The following is an 18,540-nucleotide window of genomic DNA, read 5'->3' as shown; positions in this document are numbered from 1 at the left end:
GATTCTCCTGTTCCCTGGATGCTGCCTGACCTGCTGCGCTTTTCCAGCAACACGTTTTCAGCTCCCCATCTTTGTTCACCTACCCCCTTTGTTTGGTGGCAACAAGGTTAATGTATGAAATGATCCCTTCTCTCATGGATACCTTTCCCCCAGTCCAAATACAGCTTATGTTTTAACTAAGCTTTCTTGAATTTAAAAAGAGTGAGTGTATTAATTGCTGCATGTGAATGGAATTCTGAATGGAACATGCAAATACACAGATGAGGAACACAAAGTGTGTCCAAAAGGATGATGATTAAAAAAAAACTAATCTGTGGGTCAGTCTTTGAATTACTGAAAAAGAGTGGACAGTTGAACAATGCTGCTATTACAGTGGAGAGTGGCATTGATTCGGAGATGCTGGTGTTGGACTGGGGTGTACAAAGTTAAAAATCTCACAACACTAGGTTACAGCCCAACAGGTTTAACGGGAAGCACACTAGCTTTCGGAGCAACGCTCCTTCATCAGGTGGTTGTGGAGGACGCAATTCTAAGGCACAGAATTTATAGCAAAAATTTACAGTGTGATGTAACTGAAATTATACATTGAAAAATACCTTGATTGAGTCTTTCATCTGTTTGAATACCATGATAGTTTCACTTCTTTCATGTGTAAATCACAAAACCTTTTTTTAAAGTTGCATTCTCTGGTTAGCTGTTAACAATGGTGATAGCTAGACAATGTGTTGAAGGTGTTAGCGCCCTGTGTTCTCTGTCTATGCCATGATGTTTAGATTGATTCTAATCTAAAAAGTGAGATAACAGAGTTTTACATGAATTCATGCAGTTTTTGAGCAAAATACAAAGTAACTCTGCAGAGTGGCATTAACGTTGGTAATCGAGCAGTTGATTTTAGAGATTCTTGGTTTCGTAGCTTGACAGGAATCAGAACTACAGAATCTGAACCAATCATGAATTTCTCCCACTCTGATTGCTGGATTTCAGTCTTCACCTGAATCACAGGGGTGATTTTGGCATAACTGTTCAACTCTGACCTTTAACACACACTAACACTCAAACCCAGGCTGGTAAACAAAAAACGTTCAGACCCACTAGCACATTCCAGTGGAGTTAAAACTAGTTTTGTCCTGGTGTATTTTTTAAATCAGTGTGTCTGCAGTTTGGAACATAACTGCAAGGGGTTTGTGGCTGAGCAGGGGATCATCAGTTCCTCGTTATCTTGTAGTCACAGGAGATCACTGTCCCCTCTGTTTTGAGATTTCTTTGACATCTTTAGGTGTTGTATCCCATCAGTCACAGCCAATCACTAGACTTACAATTGCAGTGATTTTGTCTTTATAGCAGTCCTTTGTTGACAAAACACATGTTGGAATTAAGGATTAAAATGCCCATTGTATTTTAGGGTACCAATTTGTAATCCTAACACAGGGACATTGTGGAAATGTAACAGGGCCGGTAATCCAGAGGTGCAGGCTAAGCCTTTGGGGCACGGGTGAAAATTCCAACCTGACAGCAAGTGGAATTTGAATTTAGTTAATGAAACTGGGACTTAATAATGGTGACCATTGTCATTGAAACTTCTCTGGTTCACTAATGTCCTTTGGGGGAGGAAATCTGTCCTTATCTGATCTGGCTCACATGTAATTCCACACCCAGCAACAATGTGTGGTTGTCTCTTAACTGCCATCTGAAATAGCCAAGCCAGTCACTCCAGACAGGCAAAAAAATGGTAGCCTTACCAAAGATGTCCACATCCTACAAAAGTGTAGTGCAAGTTATCAGTGGGACAGGAGTTGGTTGGTGCAATTGATGAGAAGTGATTGTTTGGTCATAGATGCTGATTAGAATAGCAAGATGGTTGTTTCTGATTGGCACTGACTCAATGGGACAGAAGCCCTTTGTTTGTACTGTAGACCTCTATGACTGCATGACTCTAATGTTTTGGAGATGTCTGTGTTGGATTGGGGTGTACAAAGTTAAAAATCACACAACACCAGCTTATAGTCCAAAAGGTTTAATTGGAAGCACTAGCTTTCAGAGCACCACTCCTTCATCAGGAAGAAAGAGCAGCACTCTGAAAGCTAGCACTTCCAATTAAACTTGTTGGACTATAACCTGGTGTTGTGTGATTTTTTTAAGTTTGACTCTAATGTGTTTGGCAAGAATTACCTTTGCAAAATACTAGTCAATCCTCTACACCGTAGCTGATCAGGAATTCAGGCCCAATTGTTTATTTTTGTTATTATGGTATTAGCTGTGGCCCATTCTTGCCTTGGAGGTAGAAAGTTAAACACAAAATCAGTGGAATGCTCCATTGTCAGAGGTGTCACTTTTATTTTGGACAAGGTTCAAGGCCTTGTCTTCACTCTTGGACAGGCTTTAAAAAATTCCATGGCATCTTTGAAGAAGAGCAGAAGAGGTCACCTGCTCAATATTGATTCCTTAACCAACATCATGCAACCATCAGTAATTTAGCCATTATCTCCTCACTGTTTGTGGAAACTCACAAGTTAGTTTCTGCATTTCCTGCATGATAACATTAACTTTATTTCTAAAGTCCTTCAGAGCATGGATATCTTCAGAGAGATCCTGAGATTATGGAATGTCCTATTAGTCTGACGATCTTTCATTCTTCCCAGCTTTTGACAAAATTCTTATGTGATTTTAATCTTTGATTCTTTTGAATTCAGCTTCCATTCGTCACATGTCCGCACTTGTCTGCCATTTGGTATTTTGACGTCAGGCACTACAGAAAATATTGCTCTTAAAGGAGCTTGGTTTTTCATTTTTGTTATCATCAGGACTGACACGCAAGAACCCAAGCTTCGAAAGGGGACACCAATTTATAAAGTATGAGAAGAAGGAGCTGTTTGTTTGTTTGAGGAGATGTGGCGGGAATTGTTAACTGTCAATCATAGTTAGCTGAAAAATCTCAGAGCAGGCAGGCCCTTTCAAAGCTGCGGTTGTAAAGTCAGAAGTAGGGCAGCAAACGTGCATTAAGCAAGCTGCCAAAAATAACAAAAGCAGTCAATGCTGGAGAAACTCAGCAGATCTGACCGCATCTGTGGAGAGAGGCACAGGGTTAACCCTTTGAGTCTGGTATGATTTTTTTATTAGCAATCTGGTAACCAGATTTTGATTTTGTGACATTGGTTAGAACATAACAGAGAACATGGAACAGTACAGCACATGACAGACCCTTCAGCCCTCGATGTTGTGCTGACCTTTTATCCTACTCTAAGATCAGACTAACCTACGTACCCTTCGTTTCACTATCGTACATGTGCATATCCAAGAGTCGCTTAAATGTCCTTAATGTATCTGACTCTATAAGACCACTGGTAGTGCATTCCATACACCCATGTAAAGAACAGACCTCTGACATCTCCCCTAAATCTTCCTCCAATTTTCCTTAAAATAAATCAAACCAAATTTCTGCTCTAGGAAAAAGTCTGAGTTTTCACTCTACCTTTGCCACTCATCATCTTGTATGCCTCTATCAAGTTGTCGCTCACTTTTCTTGAGGAGTAAATGTTGGTCAGATCATCAATGTGGCTAGTTGTGCCGTTTGATGTGGTGCCCCGGGATCCTTCAAATCCCCCTGCCAGGGCAGCTCACAGTCTCTGCTTACTCTTTCATCAGAAAGACAGAATCTCTGACTATGCGGCACTCCCTCAGTAATGGACAGCAGTAATAGACAAGCAAACCATAGTGCTGAAAGCTAGAGTGGGACAGAGGCAAAGTGCAACTGAACCATGGCTTACACAGAGAGAAACTATTTCTACCTAAAGAAAAACATGAGTGGAGAGGAAAGTTTACATCCTTCAAATTAGTGCCAGATTATTCAAATATGATCATATGATCCTGTGTAATTCTGTAGTACCGAAGAGGTCCTTTGGCCTGAGCGAGCCTGTACCGCCAAGCTGCACAAATCCTATCGTCTTCAATAATTCACCAAATATCCTCAGGCAGCACCTTTCAAATCCATGACCACTTCCAGCTAGAAGAACAACGGGAGCGGATATATGAGAACACCACCACCTTCAAGATCCAAACCCCCTCCGCCAATCCCACAACCACAGCCAGTCACTGTCCTGACTTGGAAATATATTGGTGTTCCCTCGTTGTTGGGTCAAAATCCTGGGACTTCCTCCCTTATGGAATTGTGGGTCAACTCACAGCAAGAGGACTGTAGTGGTTTCAAGAAGGCAGCTCATCACCCTTCTCAAGGGCAACTAGGGACGGGCAATAAACAGTGGCCCAGCCAGAAATGCCCACATCCCACAAAATGAATAAATTTTTAAAAATGTTAGAAAGCAATTTTGTGCACACAGAATCAGTGTGAATCTAGGAATGAAAAAAATGGGTAGGAAATTTGATTTGATTTATTGGTGTCATGTGTACCTAAGTACAGTGAAAAGTTTTGCTTTGTGAGCAGTATAGCTAGATCATAATAAACAAGGACAAATAGATTACAGGGTGTTTAGACAGAGAGAGGCATTCAAACCACAAAAAAAGTCACTTACTAGCATGGTACAAGAGAATTGACTATGTATCCGGTAGGAACAAAGGAAGTGGCACAGTGGCTCAGTGGTTAGCTCTGCTAGGCAAAAGTGAGGACTGCAAATGCTGGAAACCAGAGTTTAGATCATAGTGGTGCTAGAAAAGCACATCAGGTCAGGCAGCATCCGAGGAGCAGGAAAATCGATGTTTCAGGCAAAAACCCTTCATCATCTATGAAGGACTTTTGCCCGAAACGTCGATTTTTCCTGCTCCTCCGATGCTGGTTAGCCCTGCTGCCTCACAGCACTAGGACCCAGGTTCGATTCCAGCCTTGGACAACTCTGTGGAGTTTGCACATTCTCCCTGTGTCTGCATGGGTTTTCTCCGGGTGCTCCGGTTTCCTCCCACAGTCAGGCGTGCAGGTTAGGTGAATTGGCCATGCTAAATTGCCCATTACTCAGAGGGAAATGGGTCTGGTTGGGTTGCTCTTTGGAGGGTGGTGTGGACTTGTTGGGCCGAAGGGCCTGTTTCCACTTTGTAGGGAATCTAATCTAATCAAAGAGGAGTAGTTTCCACAATTCATTTAGATCATGACTGATCTGTATATAAATTCCAACTGCTTGCCTTAGCTCCGTGCTAAAAAAGATTTTCCTGCTCCTCAGATGCTGCTTGAACTGCTGAGCTAAAATGTCCAGTACCACTCTAATCCAGAATCTGGTTTCCAGCATCTGCAGTCATTGTTTTTACTTAGCTCTGTAACCCATTACGACTGCACAGGAGGTGCACAAAAGCAAGGGCAAAATTAGATTGAAATTAGAGAGGTCCATTCAGCAGGTCTTGCTCAGCATGTCAGGCAGCACTGTTCCCACTAAGTTGTTGTGAGGATTTGTGTGTGCCGATTGATGTTCCGACACTGTGCTGTCTTCCGATTCCTTCAGTTAGTGCCACTTGCGTACCTCCACACAGCGACTGGAGAAATTGGAGGGAATGTGGTGAGGTTGCATCTATGGAGAGAGGGACAGGGTTAAGTGAACTTGTATTTGTGAAAATACAGAACTCCTTTTGTCAAACTTTCCTCCTAGCCCCCAACTGTTTTGAGGTTAGGTCAGTCAAAAGTTTCAAAATTTTGATAACCTCTTTACCACAAAACTATATTTATGGGTGACAGAGCTAAGCCAGGCAGTTCGAATTAAAATACAGATCAGTCATGATCTAAGTGAATTATAGAGGCAGCTCCTCTTCCTCTGTTCCTAAATGATGCATAGCCAGTTCTCTTGTGCCACACCAGTAACTGACCTCTTTGCGGTCATACCAACAGTACATAATGGAGGCAAATTACACTACACCATCCCCCTTTTGTGTTCTCCATTTTGATGGCACAGTGTATGTTGTTGAGTTTGCTTTCGATACAGTGACACAGCGCGGGTTTCAGAACAGACACTGCACTGTCAGCATGAGGTGAGAATTGCTGGAGGGTTTGACTGTCAGACTTGAAAGTGGTGTTGATATGTGTCGACAGAAGGGATTAACATTTGCACCCTGCTGTGCAATTGGTGCTGGCTATGACTCCTTGCAAACAATCCAGATTTATGTATTGAGCTGCTTTGACCGACAGAAAATATATGTAGATTAAATATATTAAGTTAACAGAATGGAATTTATGCTGTTATTCTGGCTGGATTGCTCAGAGATGAGGAAAGAATCCATTGCACTTTAAAAGGTAATTGTAATAAAATACCAGTGTTACCATTAAGTAATGTAATGGTTCAAAAGATGTTGTTATTACAGATCACATAGAACATAAAACTTGGCCCCAGTGTTCTGTGAATATGATGACAGTTGCTAGGATTGCAATTTATTGGGTTTTTTTAAAAGATAATTGTTTTCCACTCGTTCAGTGTTGCTCACTGTTAACTCTGTTATTTATCCTTAGACACATTATTCTCTTGCCACTGTCCGTTTCTAGCAAGGTACTATCTCCATGAAATGTTGGAAATGGTCAAAAGTCACAGAGCACTAGGTTATAGTCCAACAAATGATTTTAAATAAACCTGTTGGACTATAACCTGGTGTCATGTGACGTTTGACTTTGTCCACCCCACACTAACACTGGCATCTCTCCATGTTGAAAATGCTCAGTAGGTCAGGCAGTATCTGTGGACAGCCCTAATGTTTCATTTTGGTGACCTTTTCTTGTAAGTGTAAGTTCTGATCTGAAATGTTGTCTCTCTCTGTCTCACATCTCTATCCCCTAGTACAAGAAATGAGAAAGTTCAGTGATTGATTCAGGGTAGATTGAAGAAGTTGGTACAAATTCTTGGAGAGAAGAAGGATGAGGGGAGATTTGAAATCGTGAGTGAGCTAGTCTAAGGAGATAGGGAGAAGCTTCTCCCGCTTGTAAAAAGAGTAAGAACAGGAGGGCGTAGATTTCAAGTGATGTGCAAAAGAAGCAGGATGATAATGTGAGAGAAAACTTTATCGCGAAGGTCATTAATGTATGGAATGCACCGCCTGGAAATATGGTGGAGGCAGGTTTACTTGAGGCATTTGCAAGGGCAGTGGATGATCATTTGGAGAGAAATAGTGTGCAGGAAGTATGTGGGGAAAGCAGGAGATTGGTCCAAGTGTTTGAATAGCCAGGACAGGCAGAAAGGGTTGATTAAGAACATAAGAACTAGGAGCAGGAGTAGGCCGTCAGGCCCATCAAGCCTGCGCCACCATTCAATAAGATCATGGTTAATCTTTTCATGGATTCAGCTCCATTTACCCACCCACTCACAGTAACCCTTAATTCCTTTACTGTTCAAAAATCAAACTTTGTCTTAAAAACACTCAGTTGCTTCCCTGGGCAGGGAATTCCACAGATTCACAACCCCCTGGGTGAAGGAGATTAGCTTCCTTCTGTGCTGTAACCCTTCTGTGCGTCAGGCAGTATTTCAGAAGTCATGAAACATAATGGACAGCGTCACTGCCTCCAGGATGGAACCCCAGGTTCAAGTCCCACTGCAAGACTTGCTTGCCAGGGAAGGAGCATTAATGATGCAATTCAGCTGATAAGCAGCTTGAGAGTGCTTCCACCCTGCCCACACTGCTGTCCCTCTTCCTGTTCCTGCGCTGTGTTTTTTTTTGTACTCTTAAAAGGGGAGAAAAATTGTGTGAAGCTGCACCATATTACAGATGCAAAATGTTGCCTTTTTTTTTAAGGCCTCCGTGCAACTCTGCCTCATTTGGTTTCTACTTGCTATGGCTTAGGCCAGGGGATCTGAAGAGAATGGGACTCAAACCTGTGTTTTGTTTAAGTGGGTTGAATTTATAATCAACTACCCTTCAATTAGGTACCAGTTGATGTGGAAAATAAAAATGCTGCATCAGGGAATGCAGGATGTAATCATCTACTGCGGTTGAATTAAAATGAGCTTTCATTATATATCACATCCTGACCTGGAAGAATCCCTAACTGGCAGGGCTTCAATAAGTGGAAGAGCAGTTCTATTCGATTTAACTGATTATTCTGTCTACTCTGCCAAGTCATAATGTTCTTCAAGCTATGTATCTTATTAAAATCAGCTGTTAATTCCTCATAGCATTGATTTTCCCCTCATTCCACAAACTCTGTGAATGGTAACTTCTGACTATTTTCAATTATCCTATTAGTGTGAATAACCTCATGCAGGAGTTGCTAACATCTCCTGACTTGTGTGTGGACTTGATGGAAGACCTTTATTGAAAGTTTTATTCAGCCGAAAAATCACCTCTTTTCCTTGCTAATCCTGCCTTGATATTAAAAGTGAGACAATGTTCTGTGGTTCTGTTCACTGCTGAATGTTAGGAAATGCTTTATCCTGCATAACAGGAGGATTAGCACAGAAGTTGTGAGCTGTTTTGTCTCTGATAATATTGTAACAGTTCAAATGATTACCTGTAATATTAGGAATGATAAAACCAAACATACCTGTTGGGTGCAAAAGCCAAGTGCTGGAGAAACTGAGTATGTTTTGTGACAGAGTTAACATTTCGAGGTCAGTGACCCTTCTAGACCCTCACCCTCTGAGTCATAAGATAACAACATAAGAATCAGGAGCAGGAGTAGGCCGTCTGGCCCTCAAGCCTGCTTCACCGTTCAATACGATCGTGGCTGAACTTCTCATGGACTCTGCTCTATTGCCTGCCCGCTCACCATAACTCTTAATTTCTTTAACTGTTTAAAAATCTATCTAATCTTTTCTCTGAAATCAATCAATGAGGTAGCCTCAGCTGCTTCATTGGGCAGAGAATTCCACAGATTCACAACCCTTTGGGTGAAGATGGTCCTCCCAACTCAGTCTTAAATCTGCTGCTTCTTATTTTTGAGGCTATGCTCCCTAGTTCTGGGGTCACTGGACTCGATCCTTTACCTGTATTTTTCTCTCCACAGATGCTGCCAGACCTGTTGAGTTTTTCCTGCACTTCCTGATTTGTTTCAGATCTCTAGCAACCGCAGTTCAGTATAAATTGGTTGTTGTTTTCACTCTGTGAGAAACTTGCTGCTGATGCTGAACCAGTGCTTTGTAAGAATGTGGAGATATCTTTGACAGGCACATGCTCGGGGTCACGAGCAATGTTCACCTTGGCTCACTGATTTGTTTTCTTGAATGTCATTGATGAAAATTCAGCTTTTTATCAGTAGGTTGTGTGAAATGGGAACAATCCTGGTGCCGCAGAAGTAGCAGCACTATTATTCTTTGGAGTATTTGTGCCAGCAACGTTTTACTGAACCGGCTTCTGAGGGAACCATCTGTGTGGAAATGATAATGAGCTTTCCTACCGGACTTGGCTTCAGTCTAACCAGACAGATTCCTGGGATGACAAGACTGACATATGAAGACAGACCAAATTGGTTAGGAGTAAATTCACTGGAGTTTGAAGATTGAGGAGAGGGTATTTCATAGACACCTGTAAAATTTCTGACTGGATAAGCAGAAAAGATGTTCCTGATGACCGGTAGTCCAGAACCAGGGTCATTTTCTAAAGATATGGGGTAAGCCATTAAGGACTGAGATGAAGAAAAATTTCTTTCCCCACAGAGTGGTGAACCTGCGGAATTTTCTGAAACAAAGTGGTTGAGGCCAAAGTCTTGGATGTTATCAAGAAGGAGTGGAGCTAAACCAGTCAAAGGATATGGAGAGAAAGTGGGAGCAGACGACTGAGTTGAGTGATCAGCCATGATCATATTGAATGGCAGAGCAGGCTCGAAGGGCCTGTTCCTAGTTTCTGTGCTTCTCTGATATATGGTCTATGAAGGAAGGGACTGGTAGTTAGCTTACAGATCTGTAGTGGATTGAGAGACATGTGCTCATCCCCTCAACTAAAGCATACATTGTCACCTGCTTTTTATTGCCCTATAAAAGGGCTGCTTTGAGGCATTAAGTGGCACACTTTGCTAATAGGGAGACATCCTTTCTCCCCCAGCACTTAATCACCACCCCTCCCCACGATAGTATAAATGCTGCCCCTTCTGATGAAGAGTTGTGAACATAGTCCAATTCATCATGCAAACCAGCCTTCTATCCATTTGATTCTGTCTGTACTTGCTGCTGCCTTGGGAAAGCAGCTAATATGATAAAAGACCCTTCCCACTCCGTTTATACTCTTCTCCACCCTCTTCCATCAGGCAGAAGATACAAAAGTTTGAATTCCCATGCCAACAGATTCAAGAACAGCTTCTTCCCTGCTGTAATCTGACTTCTGAATGGACCTCTCAAATTTTAGCATTGACCTCCCTCTCTGTACCTTTGAGTCATAGAGATGTACAGCATGGAAACTGACCCTTCCGTCCAGCCTGTCCACGCTGACCAGATATCCCAACTCAATCTAGTCCCACCTGCCAGCACCCAGCCCATATCCCTCCAAACCCTTCCTATTCAAATACACATCCAAATGCCTCTTAAATGTTGCGATTGTACCAGCCTCCACCACATCCTCTGGTAGCTCATTCCATACACATACTGCCCTCTGCATGAAAAGGTTGCCCCTTAGGTTTCTTTTATATCTTTCCCCTCTCACCCTAAAGCTATGCCCTCGAGTTCTGGACTCCCTGACCCCAGGGAAAAGACTTTGTCTATTTATCCTATCCATGCCCCTCATAATTTTGTAAACCTCTATACTGTACTTTGTACTCTGTTCTATTACTCTGTACTTTATGTGGTATGATCTGCCTATATAGCACGCAAAACAATTGTCTCTGTACATGTGACAATAATAATAAATCACATCAAATCGAGAATCAATAGAAGATTATTCAGCAAAGAAATAAGTCTGAGTAAAGACACAAAGCTAGTATCCAAGTTCAACAAGTAATAGGGAAAGCAAATGGAATGTTGGCCTTTATTTCAAAGTGGGTGGAGTATAAAATTAATAACTATACAAGGCACTATTCGGACTAGTTAGAATACTGTGAACCGTTTTGGGCTCTGAGGAAAGGTATACTAGCATTGGAGGCAGTGTAGAGAGGGTTCACTAGGATAATACCAGATATGGAAGGATTGTCTTATGAGGAGTGATTGTGTAAATTTGAGCCTGTACTCATTGGAATTTGGAAGAAAGAGGCACAATGTTATTGAATCATATAAGCCGCTTAGGGGACTTCTCAAGATTGATGTGGAAATGTTGCTTATCTTGGTGAGTGTAAAACGAGGGGGCATAATCTCTGGATAAGGGGTCACCCATTAAGCACAGAAATGAGAAGGATTTTCTCTCTAACAGTAGTGAAACTGCAGAATTTTTTGCCATAGGGACCTGTCAAGGCTGGATCATTGTCTATCTCAGCCTTGAATATAGTTAGATTTTTAATCAGGTAAGGGAATCCAGGGTTAGGGGGAGAAAGGCAGGAAAGTGGAGTTGAGGATTATTAGATCACCAATGACTTTATTGAATGGAAGAATGCACGTAATGGGCTGAATGGGGGTCTAGATTAGTGTGGTGCTGGAAAAGCACAGCAGGTCAGGCAGCATCCGAGGAGCAGGGAAATTCGACGCTTCGGGCAAAAGCCCTTCATCAGGAATAGGGGAAGGGTGGAGAGATAAATGAGAGGGAGTTGGGGCTGGGGAGAAAGTAGCATAGAGTACAATGGGTGAATGGGGGTGGGGATGAAAGTGATAGGTCAGAGAGGAGGGTGGAGTGGATAGGTGGAAAGGAAGATAGGCAGGTAGGACAGGTCATGAGGGCGGTGCTGAGCTGGAAGGCTGGAGCTGGCGTGAGATGGGGGAAGGGGAAATGAGGAAACTGGTGAAATCCACATTGATATCATGGGGTTGAAGTGTTCTGAGGTGGAAGGTGAGGCGTTCCTCGTCCAGGTGTTGGGTGGTGAGGGAACGATGGTGGAGGAGGCCCAGGTCCTGCATGTCCTCAGCAGAGTGGGAGGGAGAGTTGAAATGTTGGGCCGCAGGGTGGTGGGGTTGGTTGGTGCGGGTGTCCCAGAGATGTTCCCTAAAGCACTCTGCTAGGAGGTGTCCAGTCTCCCCAATGTAGTTTCATAATAGGTGAATGGACTGAATGTTTACTTCTGCTTCTATGTCTTATGGGTACAATAAGGAGTATCATGGATAGAAAAATGGCTGACAGTGAATAGATATGTGTCAAAAGTGTAGTGCTGGAAAAGCGCAGCAGGTCAGGCAGCATCCGAGAAGCAGGAAAATCGACGTTTCCAGCATAAGTCCTATTTCTTTTCCCGATTGGCAGGATAAGATGAGTATGGTCCTGCAGTTGGTCTGTGCTGAGGCCTCAGCTTTTTATATTTCATATTAATGACCTGAGATGAAGGGAGCAAAGGCATGGTATCTAAATTTGTAGATGACACCAAGGTAGATAGGAAAGTCTATTGTGAAGAGGATACAGGAGGTTGCAGATGGATTGAGATGTGTTGAGTGAGTGGTCAAAAATCTGGCAGATGGAATTAAAATTTCAAAATTTTAGATTTTATTGTCACCTGTACTCCTGTTTAGAAATACAGGAGTATGGTGAAAAATGTACAAAGTCACCTTTCTCTAGTACCAGCTTGGTTACAAAACCAGAATTTTTTTAAAAAAGCAGAAGAAAGAGTCCGAGCTAAAAGGAAGGGAAAGTGTATGGAACGCTCAGCCTCTGCAGGCACCTGGGCCTAGTTGCGGCCTGAAGCCTTTTGCCGCCACCACCTCAGATCGCCGGGGGGAGCTATGTTGCTGCTGCTGCCTCCAATTGACAGCAGGTTTCCGCCATTCTGCAAATAATCGACACTCGTTGCTGATGACCCCACTGCAAAAGGCTTTAAAGAAAAGAAAATGGAATAAAAAAAAAGAGCATAAGTAAAATGGAAATAAAAAGCAGCCGAGGAGACGAGCCCCAACCCAAAATCTTGAACACAGAGTCCTGTTACTCTGCCGTCATCTTGAAACAAAATAGAGGATTATGTTGGAAAATTTGCTCCTTTACATTTTAGCAGGAAGAATAAAGAAAAGCATTAATTAAACAGCAAATGACTGCAAAATTACAAGGTGTTGAGAGATCAAGGTGCTCTTGTTCATGAGTCAGCAAAGTTAGTTTGCAGGTACAGCAAGTAAGAGAAAAGGCTAATGTAATGTTATCCTTTTATTGTGAGAAGAATTTTACACAAAAAAAACCTGTTCTGCTTTAGTTATATCGGGCATTGGTGAGACCGCGTCTTAAGTATGTGCAGTTTTGGTTTCCTTACAAAGGAAGGATGTAAATATGTTGGGGGGATGTTTAAGAGGACCTTTATTAGATTGATATCTGGAATGAGTGGATTTTTTTTAGGAAAGGTTGCACAAGATGGGCAATGATTTCACTGCAATTTAGAACATTGAGAGGTGATCTACTCATAATGCATAAAACCCAGAATGGTTTTCACGAGGTGGATATGGACAGGATGCTTCGTCTTGTTGGTAAGCCCAGAGCGTGGGCAGTATTTTTAAAATTAGGAGTAAACCTTATTGTAAAGAGATGGAGAGAATTTGTTTTCAGAAGGATATGTAACTATGGAACACTTTCAGTCTGCTTCAGAAGGTGGTGAAAGTGGAGTCATTGAATATTTGTAAGGTAGAAGTAGATGGGTTTTTGTTGGGCAGGGGAATCTAAAGTTATCAGAGGTAGACGGAAAAGTGGAATTCAAAATATAAACAAATCAGCCATGATTTTATTGAATGATGGAGCGGCTAAATGGCCTATTGTTCGTGTGAAGTAAAATTTGAAATGAGAGCTTAGAGCAGATTTTTAGATGGTCAAGGAGAAGAGAAAGGTAGGAAATTCCAGAATTGAGGGCTTTGCCAACTGAAGCCATGTCCATCAGAGGTTGAGCAATTAAAATCAGGGAGGCTTCAGGGACCAGAGTTGGATATGGATGGCTGGTTTGCGATGCAGTGTGATGTTAACAGCATGGGTTCAATTCCTGCCCCAGTTGAGTTTGCCACAGAACTGGCTCAAAGGTAGAAGACCAGTGGAGTGCCACAAGAATCGGTGCTGGGTCCTACTTAATGGTAAGGTCCGAGGGAGTGTTGCTGAACAAAGAGACCTTGGAGTGCAGGTTCATAGCTCCTTGAAAGTGGAGCCGCAGGTAGATAGGATAGTGAAGAAGGCATTTGGTATGCTTTCCTTTATTGGTCAGAGTATTGAGTACATGGGTTGGGAAGTCATGTTGCGGCTGTACAGGACATTGGTTAGGCCACTTTCGCAAATTGCTTACAATTCTGGTCTCCCTCCTATCAGGAGGATGTTGAGAAACATGAGAGTTCAGAAAAGATTTACATGGATGTTGCCAGGGTTGGAAGATTTGAGCTAAAGGGAGAGGTTAAATGGGCTAGGGCTGTTTTTCCTGGAGTATTGGAGGTTGAGGGGTGACCTATAGAAGTTTATAAAATTATGAGGGGCATGGACAGGATGAATAGATAAAGTCTTTTTCCAGGGGTGGGGTAGTCCAGAACTAGAGGGCATTGGTTTTAGGGTGAGAGGGGAAAGAAATAAAGAGACCTAAGGGGGAACCTTTTCACGCAGAGGGTGGTACGTGTATGGAATGAGCTGCCAGAGGAAGTGGTGGAGGCTGGTACAATTATAACATTTTAAGGGGCATTTGGATGGGTAAATAAATAGGAAGGGTTTGGATGGATATGGGCCAGGTGGTGGCAGGTGGGACTAGATTGGGTTGGGATATCTGATTGGCATGGGCAAGTTGGACCGAAGGGTCTGTTTCCGTGCTGTACATCTCTATGACCCTCCTTCTCAACCTTGTCCTCCAATTAAACCACCACCAGTTGTCTCTCTTTCTAATGAGAGAGCAGCCCCTTGGTCGTCTGGATAGTACAGTGGTTAGCAATGCCTTCTCATAGCACCAGGATCCAAGTTTGATTCCACCCTCGGGCGATTGTGTATGTGGAGTTTGCTCGTTCCCCCGGTGTCCGCATTGGTTTCCTCCAGGAACTCTGTTTCCTCTCCCTCAAGGTTAGATGAATTGGCTATGCTAAATTTTCCATACTGTTCAGGCATGTGCAGGCTAGGTGGATTAGCCAAGAGAAATCGTGGGATTATGGAGAAAGGGTAGAGGAGATTGGGTCTGGGTGGGATTCTCTTCAGAGAGTCAGTGTGGACTTGATGGGTCAAATGGCCTGCTTCCACACTGAGAGGATTCTATGACTTTAGCAACTTTACCTTTTACCTCGATGAGTACAAGAATCTCGGACAGAGAGCTGGTGTAGATTTGAGATGGGGAAATGAGGGCAAGACTGTGAAAGTATTTAAGAATGAGGATGACAATTGTAAAAAGGTAACTCTGAGCAAGTGTAGGTCAGTGTGTATAAAGGTGATGGATGTACAGGACTTGATGGGATTTGGGACATGCCAGCTGGGATTCGGATGACCGTAAGTTTATGGAGGCGTTGGTGTGGAGGTTGGCCAGGAATGTGGATTTGGGAAGTAGAACTCTTTCATGCTTGGAGGGAAACAAAAGGCAAAAGGTTTTCTCAATCCTCACTTCTCTTGCACATTTAGTAGTTCTCGAATTAGGTCAGATATGTTTTGTTTTGGAAAGGTTATTTTAATAACTGAGGAGTACTTTTTTTGTATTTATGAGTCACGTATAAAGAATTGCAATGTAAATTGCTGAATGCCAGGATTGTATTATCTTAAATTAATAATTAATGTTGTGTCACCATATATGGATAAAGTAATTAACTTCGCTTTTATCTCACCAAGCTGAAGCCACTCCATTTCAAGAATCTGCGGGAGATTGAATCCCTAGAGATTTATAGATACAATACGCATGTGGGCTCATATTTGTCTTATGTGCTGTCGTTTGGATTCCCCTGTGATAAAACAACAACATTTCAAAATCCAGCTATTATTTTGTAATCCAAAATTCAGATCTTGCTTTGACTATACTTCATTTATTGCTATTCAAACAAAATGTGGGTACTCCACTGTTCGTTTTTGAGAAGGCCTTTTGTTTTTAATTAAGCTTTCACTCTTCAGTGTGGAACTAATCCTCAATTGGATCCAACTGCTCTGCACATCAGCAGCACACTTCAGTCAATGGGTTAGAATTGGAAAATGTGCCAATCAAATCTCTAGAGTCAGACAGTGCTACCCTCTCTCTTTCCCACCTTGTTCCTGTGCTTCATCGAACCTTTTTCCAAGTCCCTCAGCAAGCATGAAGGCGCAACCCGAAACGTCGATTCTCCTGTTCCCTAGATGCTGCCTGACCTGCTGCGCTTTTCCAGCAACACATTTCCATCTCTAATAATCCACTAGGGTTATCACTTCCCTGTACATGAATGACATAGCCATCTTTTGCTGTCAAGTGTCTCACCTGGTCTGTTTTGAATGGGTGCCAGGAGCCAATATAGATTCCCTACAGTGTGGAAACAGGTCCTTCGGCCCAACAAGTCCACACCAACACTCCGAAGAGTAACCCACCCAGATCCATTCCCCTATCCTACTACTCCTACATTTGCCCCTTACTAATGCACCTAATGTACACACCCCTGAACACTATGGGCAATTTTTAGAAATTCACCTAACCTGCACATCTTTGGATTGTGGGAGGAAACCCCACGCAGACACAAAGAGAATGTGCAAACTCCACAAAGACAGTTGCCCAAGGCTGGAATTGAACCCGGGTTCTTTGCACTGTGAGGCAGCAGTGCTGACCACTGAGCCACCATGCTGCCCTCAGGCAAGAGAAAGGTCATGCTGCTTGTGAACTGTCCCCTTCTACAGACCAGGCTATGTGAAGATGTTGGGGAATGGTTTAGAGGGGACACAGTATGTGTTAAAATTTGGAAGAAGTGCAACAGAAACTGGTCATATGGTTGTGAAGCTAGTTATCACGTTATAACCAGAGCTTGGAGATCTGGTGTGAGGCACTCTCTCTCTGCTGGTCTGGCCCATACCCTAGACCTGCAGCATAGTGTGCAGCCAGATTATCTTCCACTTCATCTGGAAGTCATGAATTGATAAAATATACAAACCTCTCGATAAATGGGGAGAAATATCCACTGCCTCATGATGGCCATCTTTGAGTAGTAAGCATCAAACTATGCCTAGCTCCATAGTGTACACACGCCAAGTGTCCCTACATGTTGAGGTTCTATCTATCCATCCATGGTGTTGTGAAGGATAGGTCCACGTAGCCACAGAACTCTCTGCTCAGTGAGCACCAGCCCATGTGGAGGGGTTTATGCAGAAGCACACCTTTTTTGACCACAGTCCCATCAGGCAGTGAAAGCATATGATGTCCTCCAGGCCCTGCAGGAAAGGAACTGGTGCATTCTATCAGATGGTTCTCTGAACAGACTGAGGAAGTCATTTCACAGAATGTCTCCTCACTAGACCTTTCAAATTTGCACCGAGGGTCAGTTTGGCTGGCAGTATGAAGGACCCTCCTTGTCAAAGCCTTCCTACGTACACACTGCTGTTGGGGCTGCTGTGGTGAGGAGTGGACTGTTGCCCAGCACCTTATTGTAAGTGCTCTGACACAGCAGGAAAGCATTTTTTGGAGGGGGGTTCATCTTGCACAGCTCCACAGCAGTAGCATTGAATCGGTCAGTGAGTTTTACTTTCTACAATAACATTGACATGTCTTCTCATCAAATTCAATCTAGAGATTTTGCTTCTATTTACAAGGATGTTGCCAGAGTTGGAGGATTTGAGCTGTAGGAAGAGGCTGAATAGGCTGGGGCTGTTTTCCTTGGAGCATCAGAGACTGAAGGATGACCTTTATAGAGGTTTATAAAATCATGAGGGGCATGGATAGGATAAAAACGCAAAGTCTTTTCCCTGGGGCCGGGGAGTCCAGAACTAGAGGGCATAGGTTTGGGGTGAGAGGGGAAAGATGTAAAAGAGACTTAAGGGACAGTTTTATCACACAGAGAGTTGTGTGCGTATGGAATGAGCTGCCAGAGGAAGTGATGGAGGCTGGTACAATTACAGCATTTAAAAGGCATTTGGATGGGTATATGAATAGGAAGGGTTTAGAGGGATATGGGCCAAGAGCTGGCAATTGGGACTAGATTAGGTTAAGATATCTGGTTGGCGTGGACGAGTTGGACCAAAAGGTCTGTTTCCATGCTGTACATCTCTATGACTCTGTGGGCAATGGGCTTTTCCTTCATTCTTTCATGGGATTTAGATATTTCTCATTAATTCCTCATTGCCCTTGAACAGATTAGTTCACTCGCCCAGTCTTGGGGTCAGTTAAGAGTCAATTACATCACTCTGGTTCTGGAGTTGCACGTGGTCAGTCGAGGTAACCATTTCATAGAACATAGAACATAGAAAAATACAGCGCAGTACAGGCCCTTTGGCCCTCGATGTTGCGCCGATCCAAGCCCACCTAACCTACACTAGCCCACTATCCTCCATATGCCTATCCAATGCCCGCTTAAATGCCCATAATGAGGGAGAGTCCACCACCGCCACGGGCAGGGCATTCCATGAACTCACGACACGCTGAGTAAAGAACCTACCCCTAACATCTATCCTATACCTACCCCTCTTAATTTAAAGCTATGCCCCCTT

At 43.1% G+C, this 18,540-nt stretch overlaps 1 protein-coding gene across 2 annotated transcripts in view; it reads left to right on the top strand.

Moving 5' to 3' along the window:
* The window catches only part of LOC122560245 (protein phosphatase 1 regulatory inhibitor subunit 16B-like), a 192,958-nt gene that overhangs the window by 36,468 nt on the left and 137,950 nt on the right, over positions 1 to 18,540 (top strand). The gene's annotated exons all lie outside the window — the stretch shown is intronic.

Source organism: Chiloscyllium plagiosum, chromosome 20 (assembly GCF_004010195.1).
Source record: "Chiloscyllium plagiosum isolate BGI_BamShark_2017 chromosome 20, ASM401019v2, whole genome shotgun sequence".
Lineage (NCBI taxonomy): Eukaryota > Metazoa > Chordata > Chondrichthyes > Orectolobiformes > Hemiscylliidae > Chiloscyllium > Chiloscyllium plagiosum.
Note: the sequence above shows the minus strand (reverse complement) of the source record. Positions and strands in the feature narration are given on the sequence as shown.